The sequence below is a fragment of the Chroicocephalus ridibundus genome, chromosome 1 (genome assembly GCF_963924245.1).
Source record: "Chroicocephalus ridibundus chromosome 1, bChrRid1.1, whole genome shotgun sequence".
Taxonomy (NCBI): domain Eukaryota; kingdom Metazoa; phylum Chordata; class Aves; order Charadriiformes; family Laridae; genus Chroicocephalus; species Chroicocephalus ridibundus.
In genome coordinates, this window is record NC_086284.1 from 58552204 (window position 1) to 58568181 (window position 15978).

Consider the following 15978-nt stretch of genomic DNA (forward strand, 5'->3'; position numbering starts at 1 on the left):
ATGAGCATGAGTTTACTAGCCATTTAGACAGAAAAGTTTAATGTGGAGAGCTAAATTTCAAGCAGAAAGAGGAGATATTTCATAATTGTCTAAAGGGTATAAGAAATAGGTAGAAAAATATAATTCAGAAAGGAAAATTTGTTTCACACTTTAAGTAAATCTTCATGTCTAGCTTTGTGCTAGCCTTCCAAACATGATGAGGAAATAAATTCTTCCTCCAGGAGAGGGATGAAGGGGATTCGCACTGAGGAGAAAAATCTAGATTTTCAAGAATATGCACTAGATGGCCAAATTGTTTTTGTCTTTAGCTTTAGTACTTTTCATTCAAAAATATGTTTTCAATAAAATACCCAAAATATATATTCAGTAAGCTATAATTTGGCAATAGCAGAAAACAACTATCTGTCAATAAATTTCTACTTTACAGAGAAGGTTAATCTGTAGTTTCTTTTATTTTATGTTACGGTTATTGTAAAAAGCTATCCAGAAACTTCAAAGCAGGAAAGATTCATTTCACCATCCCAGAATCCTTTGCTATTTTTTTTCCCAACAAATTGAGTTGTAAGTCATTTTCAGGTGGTTTCGCCGATAAGCTTAGGCAAGTGTAATTTCATGCAGTGCAATTCAGACTTACATTCCCACTGTGAAAGAGAGCTCATCAGTCTGTCTTCTGGACAGAAAGGCAAAACCCTTCAGAATTACTTAGTGTCAGTTATATTTTCCTTGCAGTGCAACATAACTCTTTCCTGGGAATGGAATGTACCTGGTGCTTGTTTCCATTTATGGCCAAGAACAGCTAACATATTTTTAACAAAGCTTTTATAAGTATTTAGAGGACAACATACTTACGAATAGTGTCATATTAACATCATGGAGAATTAAATGCTCTGTTTAGCCAAAGAATAAAGGCAGCAGTGAAAGTTTATATCCTTTTTTCTTGAGATTGGCACGGGTAGCAGTCTGATTCAGCATCCACAATACAGCTTTTCAGTTTAGTTTCCAGCAAGAACACTTAATGCAAAACATGATGGTGGTGGTGTGATGGACGGAGCTCTCTAACTTGTCTCACACCGGCCACCAAAGAGCCATCAGATGGTATGAACAGAAGCCAGGATCCTGCAGTGATCTCTGCATGGAGAGAATACTTTGTAGGACTGGGGCCATAATACAGCCGTTATCAGTCTGCCTTCAGATTGGAGACTGAAAATGAAATAGTTTTTGTTTGCTTGTCCAAGCCAAATGTGTCAAGGCTGCTTGAGGGAAGATTTTGTTTGTTCCTTGTAAATTGTACAAGAATGAGGAAAAAATAAGTTGATCACTTGATTAGTCTTTGAAATGGTCAATGTTTGGGGAATTTTGTCAAGTTCCTAGTGTGTTATTGCCTAAGAAGTACGAGTCTTTTGTAACTCTTAAAGGTAAAAAGAGAGTTCATTCCATATTATTTTCACATTGCTACCTTATTTTTAATTATTTTAATGATCCTCATTTCATTGAATTACTTCATCTTTTATTCTAAAGTCTCCATTTTTAGAAGAAGGGCCATAATATCATAGAACTTCAAGGTAGAAGAAAAGAATGAGAAATGATGGCAGAGGCTTTTTATTTTGTTTTTCAATATTATTTTGATTACTGTATGACATATATAAAGTGACAAACATGTATTTGAAGATTAATTGCCTTTCAGCCCATAGTCTTGTAAAGACACAAAACTGCCAAAATCTTGAGAGGAAAAAATTGTTGTCATGGATCAATCATCCTGATTTTGTTCTCAGACTATTAATAACAACAGATGTGTGTTGAGTGAGTTACCATAGATTCTTCCAGTACTGAATTATGAAATGGAATTTCAGTTTATGAAAACGATATTAATATAAAAAAATTGCCTGTTAAAAAATGAATTCTTTGAAGTTAAGAAAGTTGATTAAGTGGTTTATTTTGCATAAGACGTTGGCAGGAATGAGCAAATCCTTCAAATTGCAGGAACAAAAATGTAACAAAAGTGAAGAGACAAAGCAAACACAGAAAGAGATGCTTGGTAGGAGATACTGTGGGTTCAAACTACGAAGACTGCTATTTGCACTAATATTGGCATTTGGGTTTAATTTCTTTGTGGACAGGAAAATATTTTGATACAGTTGGATGGTCTGCTTGAAAATAATTCTAAAAATGCATGCAGCATGAGGCAAGTTCTATATGTTTAATTGTTCCCTAGTCCATTTTCTGGTGCCTAATGGGCCTACCACTACCTTAAACCATAATAAGCACTAACTTCCCCATTCAAGACCCCAAAACCTTCTTATATATGCACAGAATGTGTGAAAACAGCAAGGAAAGAGTTGTCAAATGAGCATTCAGAAGTTTCAGTTCTGCTACTGGACTTGAAGAGGGCTTTTCAGAGGAGATCCTCTTGGCTTCAGGGACCGGGATGGGGATGGTAGGATTCTTTAATTTGGACAAAGATAAATGAAAGACGTTCTAGACAAAAACAGCTAAGTGTGTAAGTCTGCACACACTGCAGCCAAACTACTCACCCCTACAACTATATAACAGTTTCACTTCTCTGCAAGCAATTTTTTTACTTCTTGTTTCATTCCCATGCTATTGTCATTGATCACTTACCTCCTACATATGCAATCATTTCTTCTACTGCTTTATTTCTTTCCTTTTTCAGGGAATTTTTATGAAATTTGTGGCATCACAAGTGGTTATATCACTCTCAAAAACACTTTGCCTTTGTGCATTATAGTAGCCTCTATTATATTACAGTTCATTGCACTCTAAAAGCATAAAAGCTTTCAAGGCAGTTGACTCTGTTAAGGTTACATTTGCCTATTGCACTAGGCATTGTACACTTACAGCATAAAGCACCAGATATATCTTTAGACTGAAGTGGTCTTCCTCTTTCTCTAACTTTATGTGATACTTTTGTTGAATGTTTTCTCAGTTGGCTAGAGGAGATTTTATGTATTGTTGTTCTTTGTTGTGATTTTCTTGCATCTTTAAATAATAGACCTATTTCAAAATTTTATAAAGCATATAAATTTATTTTTCAATGGATAAAAATTACTCACTGGAAATTTTTTTCTTCTCTAGTTTGTTTGTTTGTTTGTTTCATTATAAGAGCCTGATGATAAGGTCTTAACGCCGTATTTAGATTCTTAATTTTAACCACCTAGTTTTCAGAAAGGCTGAGCGGACAGTCTCTCCCATGCAAGTTAGCGGGATTTGTTAGATGCTTGGTTGTTCTGAAATTACCCAAAGACTCAACTTTGTTACAGATTCTTAGTTGGGTGGTTTTTTTAAACCTTGGCCCACATACCTACCTGATTTTTTCATATAAATTAAGAATTGTAATTTTATGGATTGCTTGTAATTTATCACCTGTTTCTCTTAACACCCACCTTGTGCTCATCATTTACAAACGATAATAAAAAAAGCACAAAACTTGGCATCAAGTTTAAAGAAAATCAAATTTAAATTAAATAACACTAGAGGGAAACTGTTATCGTGCCAAAATATTCAAAGAAATTAGGCCTGTTAAATGAGATGAACTAAATATATACAGTAACGCTCTTCAGACAAAGCTCAAAATTTGCAAATCCCTTTTCACTTCTTTGAAATATAAATGTATTTCACTTCAACAGAGATACGCCTTTTTATCTTCTTTATGAGGTGTCATATGCATTGTCTAATGTAAATGAAAAATTGCACCATGTGGGTTCAAAATTCCTTTTCCTTTCCTGCACGGGACGTCTTCGCTTCTAAAATCTGATGGAAATAAATCATGATATCAATGAAAAATAGCAGTCAGCACACACAAAAGAAAAAAAGGTGAGGGATGGGGGGGAGGAGGGTAGGTGGTTAGAACGCGTATGAGAAAAGGCATCTTCGTGACTTTAAGAAACAACAGGACTGCTTTATTCAATACTGAGGAGCTATTCCCCTCTGACTCAGGAGGGACTTCTTCTGCTTTAATTATTTATCTTCATAGGTCTTTTTTAAGAGCTTAGGTGAATTTTCAAATCGAGATGTGTATAGTATAGCTGTTAGTTTAATGGCTTGGAAGGTATTGTCACTTGGGAATCTAATACTTCTAACCCATGAAAGGGCTGGGTGGGTCAACTATTAGGTTTTTTTCTAATTCTTCTGTTAGGATTCCTCAACTATTTTTGCAATGGTTTCTAGGTTGATTATCTCTGAATCAAGAAATATTACTAGATGTTGAAGGTGTGATTTCAGTCACATGTCTTTTAGCTTCCATACCTAATGAAGACTTCGGTTGCATTGCCATTCTTGGTATTAACTTCTATCTGTGCTCAACCTCAAGCTTTCAGCAATAGTTCATGCCAATCCTAGAAAAAGGGCTCACTCAAAACAGTGGTCTGTTGCCACCAAAGCAGACTGTCTGATGACTCTGCCACAGAGACACCTCGACTGGGGCAGATTTCTTTGAGCACAACAGCTTCAGTCTCAGCGATCTCCCTAAGTGCAAATAGAATATTGACTTGTATTAAGAACTAGCCTCATTTTTCACTGCAGGTGTGAAAAGTCCAGCCTTATTGCTAATCTTCCTGTTTGAGCGTGGTCATCAAATTCATGTCATAAACCTAGAGCAAATCAATCGCTGCCAGCTGTGTGCAAGGTGAGACAGCTGTGCATTTCGGGCATTTCAACGTCTGGCAGAGTTTGCCCTAGGTTTTCTGTCATGGCCTTGCAGCTTTTCAAAATCTGCTGCTGTGATGGGTTAGCCTGCTTATACAGCCACTGCATTTTCTTCAGAGGGAAACCTCTCATTACATAGCTTCCAGGCATTGTAACTGCACGTTGGCTATCAAGAGAGCTCTAGCTCTTGTAAGGAAACCCAGAGGTACGTAAGCCCTGTGAAAAGAGCGGTGTATTTATTTCTGTGAACCTGATCTTCAGGCCACACGCAAAAAGGCGTTGCAGGAGGGGAAGATTTTCAGTCACTGAAAATCAAGCCCTCCCTTAATGTTTCCTGAAAAAGGGCAGACTTACAGTGTATTGTCTTCAGTGAGCAGTTCACTTTTGTATCTGCAGAATTAGGATAATGGAGATAACGGAGTGAATTTTAATTTAGAGTTTGTGAGGCAGAAGTTATAGTGCTGAATTCCACATAAACGCTTGGATGAAAATGAAAAGCATGTAGCAAAGAGAGAATGTATATTTCCATATATGGTAATCAGGAAGTTCTTGTAGCCAGGTTTCTGCTGTTCATCTTTCAGAAAATCTTTTACCAGCTGAAAGTTTATATCAGAAGAATTATTATATGTTTAGAAAATCTTGTCTGACATGAAATCTCATTTGGGAGAATAAATCTTGTCTCTAAAATTAAAGTTGAATGTCACGTAAATCTCATGGATTTTTCTATTAAGATTATCTTCATTTACTTTTTATGGAGTTAGTGTGTACATAACGGTGGGAAAAGAGACTCTGGCACCTATCAGTGATAGGAGAAATGCACTTACAGGAGACAATAACGAAGATTTATAATGGTCTGCAGTAACACATATTATACAAATGGTCTTTTCCATAAATTTCTTGCTTCTTGCTGAATAGCAGTCATTAACTGCAAGACATGGCTGGCTTCGTGAAGAGGTCTAAGAAGGCTTGATTCATTGTTGTGACTTTATTAATAAGAAATCGTGAACCTGAATTAACCAACCAATTTAGATAAGACCATCTGTTGTCTAATAAGATGTGACTGTAATTTGAATACTGGTTTGGTAATAAGTGTATTATGGGATGAAGGACAAGCAGATATTAGCTTTGTCTCATTAGCTTCCAGGAAAAAAAATGTAGTTAGTTTTCCAGTATGGAACATGGAATATTTTTTTTCTTTAACTCTTAGCTCCTCCTGTGTGCAAGTAGAACCCCAGGCTGTATCTTCTCTACGATATAATAACATCAAAACCAAAAAGAAAATGGGGTATGATGCACCTTTTGGAACACCCTTGTGGTCACTCACCAGTGGCAATAAATCTATTTTGTTCTTGCTTGATTCTCCTTGGTGCTACTGGATACCCTGACTGCTGTGAAGACGAAATGGCAAGCAGTAGCTTATCAACATCATGTCAATGTTACTTGGGTTTGCTTTGTTTAGTTGCCCTCTCTGGGCTAATACAAGAAGCTAATGTCAGCTAAGTACCGAGAGTGCTGGAAAATGGTCCTTTTATGTTTGGATGCTTGGCAATAAGAGAATGGACAAAGCACATGTAATGCTTCCTTGTCAGCTCAAACTCTCCCAACAGCTCTCTCAGTTTTTTTTATATGGATGTTAAATAATACTGTAGAGTAGATTAAGCTTTACTACTCACTATCATGCTTTTATTAAAACTCTAAAACTGAATTTTATAGAAGCATTGTCCAGTTAAGTAACAAGGATAAATCTTTTCTTTGGTCAGACAAAACCAGGCATTAATCTATATGCATGAAGATTAAGACAGAAATAAAAGCAGATCTGTATGGCAGTGACTTGTCTAAAAACACATTCAGAAGAGGGAGGTTGTGTATTTTGTACCAGTTTCTTATTAAGCTGTCACCTCCTCTTGTATCTGAGTGTCCTTGAATACAGGAAAGCAAAAGAAATGGTTAAGAAGGAATGTAGTACTACTAATTAGAAGATTGTATTAAAAATGTAAATTATGCTGGATGAAACATAGCCTTTCAAAAACTTGTTCATATGCCCTTAGGACTCTGTGTCAGTTGGAGTATTCAGTGGAACCTGGCCAGCTGAGTGCCTACTTGCTTAGTTTTGCAGGTTTAAATTTAGAAAATGAAATGAACGAGTATTGGGAAACTGCGCAAAATAAAACAGACTGGCGTGTAATGGTTAGTATGACATTGGCTTGTGTGAGATACTGTGGGTGTTGGGTGTCAACACAACGGTGCACCCTGGAGCGGTCATGGCTAGGAATACCTGAGTATCACCAAGTTCTTGAGTGTCTTAATAAATGCTGTTCCTTCATTTATTTATACTGGTATTTATACTGCCTGAAACAGTAGGACAATATATTACAAGATAAAAATGCCATGAAAAAAAGCTCAAGAAGGAAGCCTAAACATACGAGATACTAAACTTCCTTTTGCTCCTCATAACTGAGTTCCTTGCTATCGGTATTATGATGTGAAAAATTACATCAACATGTTTTGCGCTTCCATGTTTCATAACACATAGATACAGGCTGGCGATAGGCTATAATATGTAGGTCAGGGCCCTCCATGGACCTCAGACCGAGCAGAAGGTGTGGGCACATTGCGCTCCGAAGGCCAGAGTGCTTCTAAGTCTCCAGGAAGGAAAAGCATCTGAAACAGGTCCCTTTACTAAAAAAGATTCCGTTATTGTATTGACTTTTTTGGAGAGGGAGGATAATGAGTTTTCTGTGCAACTTAACGAAGTATCACCAGAGAAGAAATTACATAATATGAAATCTTTAGACAGGATTGAAAGAGCACATTTTGTATTTCCAGAACAGTAAAGATTCATTGTGGCTTCTCATTTCTTAACAAACCCTGAAGTGAAAATACCATCTCTCCATAAATCCAGGTCTATCAGTCTGGATGGGGAGCTGCTTTAAGTTTGCATTCACATGGTTTGAAAGCAGTAAAATAGTATCCAAAAAAAATTCTGAAGCAATTCATTTTTTAGTAAATCTGTAAAGAGGCGTGAGGAGCAGGGAGACTTTTGTATTTGCAGGAGCACAAAGTATATGCCAGCAAATACAACCCAGGCAAAATGAAAATATATTGCGGGTGCTGATCATCAGCTTGCAGAAGATCAGAAGGTTCTTTGCACATGAAAAAAAAAAAAAAAAAGATAGACATCAACAGTAGGCCCAAAAACTTATAAATAGTATTGCAGCACTTTAGTCATGTTCTGTTTGTTTTCTTTGTGTGTTGTTGTTTCTAACACATTTTTGGCTTTATGACTGAGATCAAAATGCAGTGTTTACTTCCAAGGATTATGCAAGGCTTAAAGTAAAAGAGAACTGGTTTTCAGCAAAGGCTCAGATAAGTTAAACATGTAACAGTTTTCGTTATGTTGTGGAAGACATTTTTGGGCAAGGATTGTTACACCTGTTACACATTTTAGAACTGAAGATCATGTCTTGTATATCGGAATTCTGCTGAATATGATTAATCCCAGAAAGCAGCCATTGAAGCCTTTGGAGTGGGGAAGAAAAAAAAAGTTTCTATTTTAAAGCCAAGGTTATAGTCAAGGTTAATTCAGGGTGTCTTGAAAGTGTGTCTGTGACAAGATTTAGTGACGATGTAAGGGCAAATTAATGCAAGATCAGTGGCCTGACTATTGATTCTTATCATGGGATCCTGCTGAAATGAAGTCATTATTTAATTACACTTTTACTTACGCTATAAACGGTTCCCAGAATAGACTGCACTCGATTTTGATGTCTGCAGCTCCGTCTTTCACTTTTCTTTTGTGTTAATAAGTGAGTAGGGAATGGCAATCAGCACTCCAGAAATTTTTTATTTATTATACTTCACATGCTGTCATTTTTCCCACAAAAAGCAAGCAAGCAAATGTTTTCATTCTTCCATTCAGGATAGTCTGCGTTCTCAAATAATTCTGAGTACAGGAAACATGTCTTGAAACCTCTGAAGATATTCAGATCAAAATTTCTCCAAATTTCATTCAAACAAATCAAAGTTGGAATGGTTTTCCTGCTCTTCTTCAGTGGTTTAAAAAACTTTTTTTCACTATCTCTAGAAGTAGACTCTAAAGTTACTACTTATACTAAAGCAAGTAACTTAATTGCGACCAACAAGAAGTTAATAAGTGCTTTATTGGGACTTAGGATACAACACCAAGGGCATTGCTACAGAAGTCTGTTAGGAAAGCTCAAGCATCTATACAACTATACCAACATTCACTGAACAACCAAAATTACATTGTTTCCCTATTATATCCTTGATTCTCTTGATTCTGAATCAGATCTATTGTTAAATTTGTGACTAATAAGAAGTTACCATTAATTCAGGTTTAATTTGTCTTGTGGACCAAGCCCCACATGTTGTCGAATTACACAGATTTGAAGACTCAACAATTAAGAAAATGTGACTGGTTATCATTATATGTATATTTCAGTACATTTCAGACAATGCTATTGCCTGAAAAATTATATGTAAAAATGGGCAGAATTCACATTTTAAATGCAGGATTATGTTTGTCTTTTTGAACATGAAAGCATCTAATTCTGTGCTTGTATAATACATAGCACAGTGCAAACAGTCTTGCTCAGGACAAGAATCTTAAATAAATAATAATTTTATTGAGGGAAAAATCACAGCTCAGTGGAACTCAAGTTTCATCAAAAGTTGATGAGAGATTTAGATTCCAGTTAATTAAATAGAGGGAGTAAATTTAACTTTTTTTTTTGATTGGAGTAACAAGTAAAACCAGTCTTCAGAGTTCAATTTGATCCTCTGTAACCCACCGTATTTATAAGAGCTTCATCTCCACAGCCTCTTTTTTTGTCTTGTATACTGTATTTTTACATAGATGTCAAGGGTCTTTTCCAACCTAACTGATTCTCTGATTCTGTGACTAGAAATAAATTTTACGCTTGCTAGACTAAGTCAGAAAGAATGTTTAGCCTTTCAACTAATAGCAACCATTCCTTCCCCATGCTTCTCGTTTTAAGTATTGTTTTATAAGATCTAAAAACTAATGAAGTTCATGTTTCTTTTTCTTTAGCCTGTTTCTTTTTTAATTTCACTTATTTAAGGTCCATTGAGATAGTAGAACGATGTCCATCAAACAAAACTTTTGACAAATCTCAGTTTATTTAATGTGATTATTTGTCTGTGGGCTATCCATGGTATAGGTTTGTGGGACTGTGGATTGAGATGCAGAGTGGTGGTGTCGAAATTAGATGTAAAATAAGCAATGACAGTGAAAAATGACTACTTTTGTATGATGATTTTTCTCTGTGAATTGGAAAACTGCCTTTTGATGAGAGAGGAGCAAACTGCACGTACCCTGTTGAAACTGACCTCAGTAATTAATTTTGAGGCCACCCATCAAATGGCATTTTACTGATATGGTGAATCAGCAGGTAATCCCAGTTTGCTTCTTGGGCCAGAGACACTCATGCTGCAGAATCCAGCTATTGTTGGCTTTAATTGGCTGTTATAGTTAAAGTATCTTGTGTAGGGATTCTGAAAGTCAAGTAAGCATAAGCAAATTTACTCTTTCTCTTGCTCTGGAAGAAATCCTTTAAATCCAGGCAGTGGATGGGATGTCCAGGAGACCTTGCACAGCTTTGAACCTCACTACATTTGCCCATGTAAATAAAAACTTGAACCTTGGTAGTTGTCAGTGCAGCATCTATTCCGTTCACTCCTCTGCTGTTTAAGAAAGAAAACCAGGTATCTTCTACCCTCTAATTTTTCATCCGAACAGTTTCAGCAGCCTTATAAGACATAGATCTTTAAGAACTAATATTTTACTTAAGACATTTATTTCTAGAAGTACTGTTGGAAATTATGTACTCTTTGCTGAATGGACAGGCACAGTGAAATTGTACTTTTTTGCGATGGTTTGTGGTACCTGGACCAAAGTTGTCACGTTCAGAATCTGTTCCAATATCCACCTTTACATATAAAGGGCACTATCAAGGACACTGGAAAATTTGGCCTCTCTGTCAAATGTTTACTGTAGTGCTAATTTCACAGTGATTTACCTGTTTCTTCTTCATTGAAGGTGAATGATATTACTGCATTGATGAGGAAATCTCTCCCTATGTGTGAAATACCTTTGTGTTTTCGACATGACTGAGACTTTCCTTACTTTTAAAGGGTTTGGAAAGAGGTTGTGGTAGTGGAGCTGACAGTTCATCCATACCGGAGATGGTAATGATGAGACATCTTTCAGCAGGTATTATAAATGGATATCTGGCATGCAGAGTGCCTTTACGGTTTGAGCATGTTTATCCTTGTGGTTCTGGAAACCAGACACTAGGTGGATTATATTGCTGTATATAAATTGTATTGCAGCATGTTTTATAAATCAGGTGGCTTAATCAGATAAAGACAAATGGCAATGAAATAACTTAAATACAAATTTACCACCAGGTAGACATTACATAGTGCTGTATTTTACTTTTACTGGATTTTCCAATTTAGCTGGCAGTAATTTTAGTCATTTACCACTGGGACACACGGGTCAAATTGTCATTCAGTCCAATCTGTGTGGTCCTTTCAGGTTCAACATGAATGGGGGTTGTGCCATCTAGCCATCTAGCAAGGACGTCTTATTTACCAAGATATAGAACATCTTTCACTTTGTTACAGGAGAACCTGGCATGATGGGGGAGCCCTCCCCAGCTTGACACGCAGTCACGATGAGGCCACGGTACCTGGAAGCACTGCAGTTTCAAGTTGAAGCATGGGGTGGATGGAGGAAGCGGTTGCTCCTTCCCGTGCCCTCCAAATCCATTTAATATAAAATCTTCAAGCTGAGGATGTATCAGATATTAAAGTGATAAGAAAAGATGATGCACTTGATCTTAGCCAGCGGCTGGGAAGTGTGCATCTGGGACAGGGGCTTCAGTGCACACTGCAAAGCACTTCCATCCCACTGAGGATGATATAGGATCAGTGCTTTCAAGGCCTGTTGACAGATCTAAACCTTAACACATAAATGAGTGATTTCTGCACTTGGAAAAAGTGAGAACTGTAAATCAAGACAATTACAGTAGTTTGTAGTGATAATTGAAATTGCTGGGTTTTAAATTACTATGGCAAATTGTGTGATGAAAAGAAAATAATCTTAGGCTGTATTTTTTTCCCAGTTTAATATCTTTTTAATTTTCACATTTATAGAACTGTTGCTGTTTAGGTCCTAGTCAATCCAATACAGAATGCATTTTCTTGCTCAGTTTTGGATAAAGAAAAAAAAAAATTAAACAATAGCTTCCCTTCTGAGAATTTATGAAGAAGAAAATATTAAAAGGAATGTTTTCATATGCGTGTAGACTCTGCTTGTCTTTTGTACATCAACCTAAAATTCACAGTAGTTTAAACGAAGATTTAATACTAAATATCCCATTTAGTCTATCTCTACATAAAAGCAAAAAGCAAATCTGACTATCAGACATATTTTTATAGTGTAGGTTTTGATCTGCTTCCTGCAAGTGTGAACACGTAATCAATTTAAACTCAACAAATTTTGTTTCATTGGGTACTTGTTCATTTCAAACCAATGCCTCAACATCCTTACTTTCCATCAGGATATTTTCTGAAAATTACAGCACCTAAGCTATAATTTTTTAACACTAGGTATATTAGAGGCATTTTGCTGCTGCAGTTTACTCCTCTGTTAACTATCAGGGAATAAGACAATGCATCTAATTTTAGTGTATTTGTATACGATTTTAGGTTTTATATGTTTATGCGGATATAAGCGTGAAGGAGGACGAAAGCTTAGGACTAGTTTGTTTTAATATGATCCAGCAAAACATTCTCAGGGAAATGATACACTTGACTTTATATCATATACTCATGCAGTGCTAGTACTTTGGACCATGTTTTTCTTTAGCACAGAACTGGGAGACAAAACACTGAGAAGAATCTGTGTTCTTGCGGTAGGGACGTTAGTTCCCCTAACTATTCTCAATTTAATCACCTTCTTGTGTTTCTCTTATAGTGACTTGGAAGTCAGACATGCAGACAGTAGTGAGGACCCTTCTGTTGTTACGTTTTGTGTCTATAGAGAAGGAGTTATCAGGAAGTGATTTAAGATAAAATACAATAATGCTTAAATGATGGGATGAAGATGCAAGTTTACTTTCTGCTATTCAGTTCCAAAAACTGCAAGTGCAATACTCAGCAGAAATGCAGGCACACATCCCATAAACAGGTCATTCCAGACCATAGTCATCATCCCAAGGTGCACTTGAGCATCTGTTAAATATTTTATATATGGTATTTATATTTATAAGTAGCCTTGTGAAAATCTAACAAGAGCATCTGAAAGACCATAAAAGAGGAAACGTTAACATGGAGCTATAAGGTAATCTCACATGATTTGGGCCCACATAATGCAGTGGGCATTTATGGATCCTATAAATAGATGGTGAGCTATTTATAAAGCATCCCTCTGCTTCCGTGCTACCCTGAATATATTACCAAGCATTGTGTATTGTATTGAGGAGCCTGTGGTTGATTATTAGAACACAGCAATATATCTGACTAGACCCTTGCTGGGATACCTTAAAGATCTGACACCCTTCTTCATTTTAGAAGTCAGGAAAATAGTTTTAAGATGTTGCCTTTTGATCTCTGTATTTGCAGATGATCCACACAGTGTTTGTTTTACCGTCCTGTCTATTGTACTCCATCTTGTGCTTCATTCACATCATGATATGAAACAGGAGCGTAAGCAAAACATTATATTCTGTTGTGTCCCAGATAACCAACATCTTGCTTTCTACTGGGCTGGAGGGTCTTCAGCAAATACTCAGTCTTTAAAGCAGGCTTTGTGTTCCTTGCTGAAGTGATGACTGTATTTTTGTACCCATTTTGTCTCTGACAAATTGTGACAGCATATTTCTAATAATCAGATTTTCAAAACCCTTTTCAAAAACCAACATGCTCTGTTATCCGGCCTTTTGGATTTCTTGGAGAAGGACCAAGAATATGGGAACTTGAAAAATCATGTTTTGTTTTTATGGAGATTCCTTTGGGTTTTTTTCCAAATAGCCCAGGGCAGTTTACCCTTCCAAGCCATTTGAAAAATGTTCAATGTAGGAATAAAATGAAGCTTATCAAGTAAACAAAGTTATCAACCTTGGAGTTGCCTGCTTTGCTATCCCTACAATTTTATTTCTCTCTAGTAGAATACTCTCTTTTAAGTCCTAGTCCACCCGGTCCCTACCTTTTAGTTGCTGCCAATATGCAGCCCAGACAATTCATCTGTCACGCAGGAAGGCACCAGTAAGGAACCTCCATATCCTCACTTGCTGTGTCTAGGAGATTGCCATTGTCAACAAATTCAGATAGTGATCACCTTACTATGAACTTTAAAGTGTCTTTTACATCATGACCCCATCCATGTCTCTTAGAGCAGCAAGCAGCGGGAACATGTTGGATCAATCTGTTGTCACTTGTCACCTCAAATTATTGCGTAACTTATCATTGACCAAGACTGCCAATATTATGCATGCATTTATTTCTTTCTCATCAGGGTTAGCATGTTCTTGCTGACACCGCGCAGCTAAGACATCCCACAGCCCTCTGCGCCACTCTGAGCTTCATGCCCTTTTTAAGTCAGTAAAACAATTCACAGGTCAGTGGGCACCAAACAAGGCTTACTTGTGAGTACTCGTGAGCACTTGGGAGCGATCACAACAGTTTTGCTGCTTTCTCTCTCTGTTTGAGAGAACTGAATCTCTTCTCAGGTGCTTTTCTGTTTTGCACTGTGAATCACAGATAGGCAGTCAGCAAGACTGCTCTCAGGTATGTAGCCTGCATTTCAAGCTTCTTGGGTATGTAAGTAGGACTGACTTTGACCGTTCTTCACATCATTTTCTTATCCAGGCACTGCTGCACAACATGCCTAACTGCTCGATTTGATCGCAATCTCCTGCTGTGGCAGCTCTTCTCTGTTTTTATCTCAACCCTTTCTCAGAGTTTTCCCTCCTGCTTATCTGGGGGTTTGATTTCCAGATTATCAAGGACCTCCCCTTCTATTTCTGATTTATATCTGGGCAATACTTAACCTACTTCTCTGCAACATTTTTTTTTTCCTCTTACTGAGTGCAAAGACACTTTTGCTTGATTATGCAGAGCCTAATCTGACATTTTTTCCTCACCATTCTTTCTTAATTCCTCTTTCAACTTGGCACTTTTTCTGACTGTTTCGCAAGGCAACTGAACATCATGGGTCAGTAACATCTTCCTGCTTTTCTGATTGGAAAAAACAATGGATTCATCTTGCTTAACTTTAAACGTACACAAGAAGGTATTTGCACATGGATTAGTCAGTAGAGCACCACAAGAGAGAGCAATAAGCATCTCTCTTTTAGATGCCCGTTTTTAGGTTGAAATGAATCTGTTTTGTAAAGGAGCATAGGTCAGATTTTGGTATCGGTGTCTAGTCCAGCACATCATACTAAGGAACTCTTCTAAGATGCTGGACTTTATGGATTTTCTTTTTGCTCCCCAAATTATTTGAAGTAACTAGTTTTAGGGGGTTTCTGTCTCTGTTGCTTCCAGTCATGGCCTATTCTATTTTCAGCCCAGGAAAGTTTAGCACATGCTTTCCTCTTAAACCAAGGCCCTCTTATGTGGAGGCCACAGACATTTCTACACAAGGCTGGAAGAAATGAGCATGCTTCCCTTTAAGTGAGATGCACTGGGTTTTTTTCTCTGGGAAGAAAGCAGAGGAACTGCTTTTTATTGAGAGAGTGTCTTAAGGTTTATGTTCCACATGAGATGGTGGGGTTTGAAAAGCTGTGAGATTCCTTACTTATTTCTGTGTAGCAGAAATTTTCTCAGCTCCTGGGAGTGAAATGAAGAAATTATTTCAAAGGTTTTTCACCTTAGCTTTGCCTTTGATATGCTGGGAAAATAGCTGATGGAATCCATACCTCAAATTCTGTTTGATGTGGGCTTACTCTAATGACAGATGAGAAAAATAAATATGTTTTCCAGAAAATTTGCGGGGCAGATTTTTTAGCTCAATAATAATATCTCATGGGATATAAACCCCCATATCCTGGAGCATTTTTTCAGCTTGCACTATTTTCAGTCTAAGAATTTCTCTTTTTAATCATATTTGTAATCAAACAGCATTTTTCCAACCAATTTGTTTGAAATTGATTATTCCCCTGATTGATAGGTAAAATGGGATTTAAGAAGAACATTTTAATATTTACATCTGAGCATTCAAACATGTTTTTTGTAAAAACTTAAATTGTAAAAAACCTTGCTTTAACA

General features: G+C 36.9%; 1 protein-coding gene and 1 non-coding gene across 2 annotated transcripts in view; one reads left to right on the top strand and one right to left on the bottom strand.

The window, feature by feature from the left end:
• GPC6 (glypican 6) overlaps nucleotides 1–15978 on the top strand; it is a 777821-nt gene that overhangs the window by 546100 nt on the left and 215743 nt on the right. The gene's annotated exons all lie outside the window — the stretch shown is intronic.
• On the bottom strand, nucleotides 11381–11569 carry LOC134510491 (U2 spliceosomal RNA). Its single transcript, XR_010069629.1, has one exon. It is a non-coding gene; the product is annotated as a U2 spliceosomal RNA (small nuclear RNA).